A 6,852-nucleotide genomic window follows, 5' to 3' on the forward strand; every position below is an offset into this window, starting at 1 on the left:
GAATAAGATTAAAGTAGAAGATACATCCATGTAAGTTTTGCTAACCTCTTAACAAAAATAACATGTATTTAGTATTTTAAGATAGTATTTTAGTATTTAAAGATTATATCATTTGAATCTTACAACAATCCAGAAAGGCAAATGCTGATATCATTTTCCCATTTGACAGGTAAGGAAAATCAGACAAAGTGAGAGGTGTGACTTACACACACACTTAAACACATACTTACACACACACACACACAAACATACACACACAGAGAGGTAGCTAGAATGTATCTGAGGCAAAAATAATGACCTCTGTTATCCCTCACTCCAACTCCAGTATTCTATCCACTTTACCACCAATATACTTTATGAAACCTTTTGCATTTGTATATTTCATATTAAGCATTGGGACACTCCTAAAAACACGTCTAGCTAATTCAAGTCAAAATTTTGATACCCACATAAATTCAATTTTTTAAGTTCTAAATTTTATTTTTACTTTGCCACAGATTCTTACTGTCACTATACCCATCATCTACTGAGATAGTAAGAAATATTATATGTGTTATATAAATGATATCATGCAACCATTTCCAAATTAGCCATGTTGGGGGATGGGGAGTAACACACAAGGAAAATAAAGGAAAAAAATACTTCTATCTCAATTTTGAGTCCCTGGCTTCCCTATTTGGAGTGCACATCCATTCATAAAAGACACAAAGGTGCATGATAGACATACATAAACATAGAGACATATTGATAATCCTACATGATGATCATAGAGTAAGAAATCTAAAATATATCTAGAGTTACAAAGGATATCAGGGGCCCATCAATAAAATAACGTCAATTTACAAATGAAGAATTTTAGGATAACAAGGTTAAGTATTCCTCCTAAAGTGACACTAGTAATAAATATTAGAAGAGGGATATAATCTCAAAGCCAGTGTGCTTTTCATAGGACCTAGTACGTATCTTTCCCCCCCCCAACATTCCTATTATAGGTAAATGTCATTGGAAACACAGTATAGTTTTAATGAGGATGTTTAAGATAATTTAAGATGAGGAAACTGAAATTTAGAAAAGGTTAATAAGTTGTCTGGCATTATGTGAGTAATAATTCAAATTCAGGTCTTCTAGCTGCCCAGGCCAGCACTGAATCCACCATACCACCTAGCTACCCTTATTTGTTTATTTTACTTCATTCTTTGCCATAAATTCTAAGTTGAGATAATCACTTCCCTGCAAAGTTTCTGTCACTTCATTCTAGTAAGAACTTCAATTCTGAAGAAAACACCTCAAGATTTCTGCATAGAGTATTCGCCTAAATATTTCATAGAAATGAGAAAGTAGATGTATATGTCAGTAATTACTGATGCTTTCTGATATTTTCCTTTAATTAAGACCATTGGTGATCTCGTTTTTTATTCTTGGAAACTTTATCCCTTTATAGTTATCTAATACAAACCTTTTATTCTACAGATGAGGAAATTGACATTCCCAGAAGTTGGGTGACTGACTGAAAAATAATGACAAGTTCTCACAGTGCAATTTTAAAATAATTGCATTTGCAATCTGATCTCATTTGGAATTAGAGGACCCAAAATAATAGTAATAACCAAATCATATTAATAAACACTTTATTTAACTAAGGGGAAACTGAAGTCAAGGAAAAATAATTGATGCTCCTTCATTTAACAGATCCTGTCTTCCAGTACCTGCCAGCCTATATAACCTAAATAGTTATGTAGTTCCAATTAAAACTGGAAAGTGACATGACATATGCCAATTTCTGACCTAAAACTAAGGTTGAAGTTTCTTTTCTCTCCATCTAAACCTATAAAAACTGAATTTGGGCTTTCTTAGAGCAGAGAAGGCAATCTTATTCCTATCTTGAAGAATGACCACCAGATGTTGTCCTTTACTGAGAAAAGAAAAGGAAGAAATTTGCCTCAATAAGAAGCAGATTCAGAGGATTTCCTGAAAGCCAATGCTATTGCAAATTTTCTTATTAGTGCTTGGCTGCATATGATTATGTGATGTAAGGCTAGGAAACAAAAAATGGGTTCAATTTAATCCAGGTAGAGAATAGGAGTGAAAACACCTAAGAAAGTTAGATTAGGAAACAGTAGCACCTTCTCAAGGATAATTAGATTATACCTATTGAACTTGCTCTGTTATTTCAGGCTATTACTAGGTGTCAGGCACTTTCCTTTTCCCAGTCAATAGAGGCAATTTCCAGAAATCTGGTTGGCTTTCCTTCTTTGGTACTTCTTCTCTGCAACAAACCATCCTGTGCAGTTTTACTTTAAGAAATAGTAGCTATGGAGGGCAGGTAAAAGATATTTCTATTCCTATTTTCATGAAGGTAACTCATTCTTGGTTTTTTGGTTTGTTTCTCTTCCTGTGTTTCATTTTGAAATATCATTCATTTGGGATCTTTCAGTTTAAAAATCCTCTTTCTTGAAAAGAGTTAGAAGTGATTCAAGAGAACCAGCCTAAAAGAAATGAGTGAGATTTAGAAAGGATAGCTTAAAATATGTGACTACTTAAACTGAATAAGACAATATATAGTATACACTTTGTCTCCTCTATTTAGGATGTAGGAAAAATTCCATTTAATTTCAACCTACATGTTAGTTGTAATGTGGATATTAAATGAGATATGTTCTCCCATATATTAAGGTCTGCTAGCTGAAATATATGAAATACAGTTTGAGAGGTTTTTGTTTTTGATGCAAATTATGTAAGACCTGATGAAATTCAAGCCATGAGTCAGTAGATCTGATCTATGGCAGAGAAAAAAATATTGAGCCACAAAATTGGGAACAGAGATTTACAAATACCCTGTGCCCACTCCCTATTCCTCAGTGGCTGGTTCTCAAAAGAAAGGGGATAATGAATATTTACAAATCACTTAAAGTCCCAAATTAGGCACAAGTAACCAAATAGCACCTCTCCCAAATTTGGCCCAGAAGTGGACCAACAACTCAGGCTTTTTTGAATCTATTTTATCTCCTGGTCAGTGGTAGAACTTAGAGACTCTCATAGTCAGGTTAGGTAGGAAAGAGTTTCTCCATTATGAGCTGGCCTTCAGGATAAATTCTACCAAAAGTCACTGCCATCTAGCACTTTTACTGTATATTAAAGTATCTTTGGTTTTGGGACTCCAACTCCTCCTTCTCTTTCCTCCAAGGTGATGACTCCAATCTTAAATCATTTTATTGTGTGGTTTTATATGATTGTTGCCTTGGAGATTGCTTCTATAAACATGCCTTGTTGACAATTAGAGGGAAAGAAAAGCATCTGGTAGTTGTCCCCTGGTTTGAAGCTGCTCAATTTAATTTTAGTTTGAGCTTTATATATTCACAATGGAGTATACCTTAATAGATTTAATAAATAATATATTCACATGAGAAAGAAATCATCTGGTGTGATATGGATGTTTCGTTAACACTTTTAAAGATATACATTGCATGCAGATATTCACTGGTGAAGATTTAACACAAATCTATCAAGATAAAAATAATGTTGATACAAAAATATATGATTGTTTAAAAAAGTGCATTATATTAAACTTGGAAGGTATTTAATTCATTCTAGAGATTCTTAACTTTTTCTTTCATGAAACCATTTAGTGGTTTAGTAAAGCCTACTTATGCCTTCTCAAAAATATTTAAATGAATAAAAATAAAATACAGAGGAATACTGAGGAAATTAATTACATTGAATATATGTCTATATAAATATGCCATATAAATGTATATATATATATATATATATATATATATATATATTCACCCACACACACACACATACACACATGTGTAATCCAATGCTCAAAATTCCCTGAAATCTCTCCTTAGGCCCCTTAGAAGATGAGAATCTAAGCTTAAGAATGACTAATTTAGTCTAACCTCGTAATTTTTCAGAGAAGAAAATTGAGGTCCAGAAAAGTGGCTTGCCAAAGATTACAGATTCAATAATTTTACATTCCAACAAAATCTCACATTTGCTTGGTATTTCATAATCTTTATACCATTTAAGGAAGTATTATTTCATTGAAATTAAGGACTCATACTAATGGTCTCATAATAATAATCATAGTCCAATAAAAAAAAATGATATTTTGTAGCAACTAAGGTTTGTAAAAATTTATATGAGAGGATCATTTCCCCTTATTTTCATTCATTTCTTTCCATATTTCAAGAATCAATTTCTTTAGAGTATATGTACTTTCCATAGATGTAGATTTCAAGCCTTCTATCTCTTTTATATGTAAATATCTGTAGTCAAACATAATTTACCATCTGATCCTCCATTTTCTGACAATTATTTCACATCTAAAACTACATTAAATCTATCTTTAGGTAATAATTTACCACTGGCCTTACCTCAAAGACTTTCGAGGTTTACAAGATATTACAGAACCTATCCTTCATTGGCAATAACCTTTGAAAACTCAGGCTCACCATTCTGCCAGTTGAAGCACTGGAATACAATACTCACTGATTTTAATAACTATATATGAACAACTCAATAATGACAAAAATCTTTTTTAGTCTTTTCGTAACAATGTTGAGTCATAGCAGAATCCCAATATAGTTAAGTAATTCTCAATTGGTTCAATGTTCAGACCCCCCAAAAAATTATTCATTTTTTAATGATTTGACATAAACTTGAAAGGAGTCCTTTAGTGAAGAACTCCCAGTGTTAGTTTTCGGTTTGTGGGCTCAAAAAAGGAATAAATGGCACAGTTATTGTTATTGTTATTATTATCAGCATTATTAATTATTTTGTATTCTTGATAACTAGCCATTTTATTTTGGATTGAAATAGTAATTGGGTGCCAGGCTTTGACAGCAATGTAAGGGCTTCATAAACCCTAAGAGTACTGGAAGGGTTTCCTTTTCTTTGTTAGTAATCAACAAAATAAACTCATTTGAGGAAAAGGCAGATACTGTTCAGAGTTGGATCCAACAGATCAAATCAGGCATCTGGAGAGTTCTGAAGGTTATGTTAGAATATTTGTGTCCAAAATATACCATTTCAGCCAAGTAAACAGTAAGGTCAACGAGTCACTGTAGCCAAGTACACAAACAAGCCAGCCTTTCTAATAAAGTCCTGAGACCATGGAAATTCAGTAGAATGAGTTCCCTTGGAGGCACAAAGTGAATACCATACCATGGAGGAAGACAGAATGGTGTCCTTATATATGACTCTGTAGAAGGTGCTGCAAGTTGCCCAGGGTGCTACAGAAAACTTCAGGAACAATTTGTAGTTAGCAGTAAATGAGCAAAAATGTAGGCAGACAGATGAGATTGTGGTTCCCCAAGGATTTGTACTTTGTTTTAGTAGGAGCTCAAGTCCATGCTCAGAAACTTCAAGGTTGCGTCAATGATGGCTGTGATGATTCTTGGACTAGAAATTTGAACCTGTGCTGATCGACTGAGTATCTCGGGAAAGCAGTTGATTCCTTTGAACAGGAGAAACCATTCTTCTTCATGAAGTAAGTAGAATTCCATCCCAGACATAGCAGAGAAAACAAGATACAAACCTGACCAGCCAAACTGGGAAACCCAATTATTTTATTCTGAGTTTCATCTTTCATTCTCTACTAGCCAAAAAGTCACAATCCCCAGAGATAAGGAAAGAAGTTCTAAAGGACTTTGACTTCCATACTGATGAAGCATTACCCTAAACAATGTCACCTTCCCACTTTAGCACTGAGACCTCATATACTAAGGTTTCCTAGTGCTTATAGAACTAGTAATCATTCAGTGAGGTAAGAAAGAACTATCATTACTTCCCCAGACAAGGTTCTTTTCTGTGTGGAATAGACATTGGCATCCACTATCCTCCAAGCAGATCTACATTCTGTGTGGGAATGCTTCCTCACAGCTTACCACATGAATCATAGAGTAGACAGAACCTCCAGGAGAAGACTCATCCCAGCTGTGATTCAAGGGGAGATTCTTGGGGCAGGGATGGACAGCTTTGTCAGGCTACCAACTTATACTCTGTTACTAAACTAATGTCCGAGTTGGAGTCAAAGTTTTTCAGACCTGGCCATTGAACATTCATGGTCATTGGAAGAAATCATTTTCAATCATCCATTATATATGCTTGGAGATCACATCCCTTTAACTCATGATCAGTTTGAAATCTGTTGGTTACCCTCAATCTGGTTTACCCTGTTTGCCCAGATAGTTTGACCAAGGTATAGCTTGATGCACACCTGCAGTAGCTAATTTGAATCACAAGTGACAGTTGAGTGATATGTATATACCAAAGGTCTGTAAGCAATCATTAAAAGGGCAGGTGAGGCAGTCTTTAGATATTTGGAGAATGTCTGGAAAGAAGTAGTTTAATTTTGTTGGCCAACACATATAAAAAGGAAAAATAGCACCAATGAGCAGATTTAGGTTTGTTTTAAGCAAACAAACAAAAAACCTTTGCTGGCTTGGAAATGTAGCCTCTCAGGTACTCCAATGAGAGGACTTCAAGCAAAATCAAAATGATCATTTATCCTAAGAGCTTCCTGGTAGATTTTTATTTTTGGGTGCACAAATGCCACACTCTCCTGGGTCCCTGTTGCTGAGCCTGAATTCAACCACCTCTCATGTGCCTGATTGAACCAGACCTTTTCTGAAGTTCTACAAAATCTTCTGCTGTAAATTTGTCACACTCCAAATATGTATGGCTTCTGTCACTCCAATACCAGTTCAGAGGCTTGATCTGGTAGTAAGCTAAGAGATGCCAGGAAGAGCTCAGACATGTCTTTTCCCCATCATGTTGTCTCCACTACTCATTGGTTGTGCTTCATGACTGTGCTGTGAACACATGCCAATAAACAAAGAAGGA

The sequence above is a fragment of the Sarcophilus harrisii genome, chromosome 6 (genome assembly GCF_902635505.1).
Source record: "Sarcophilus harrisii chromosome 6, mSarHar1.11, whole genome shotgun sequence".
NCBI lineage: Eukaryota > Metazoa > Chordata > Mammalia > Dasyuromorphia > Dasyuridae > Sarcophilus > Sarcophilus harrisii.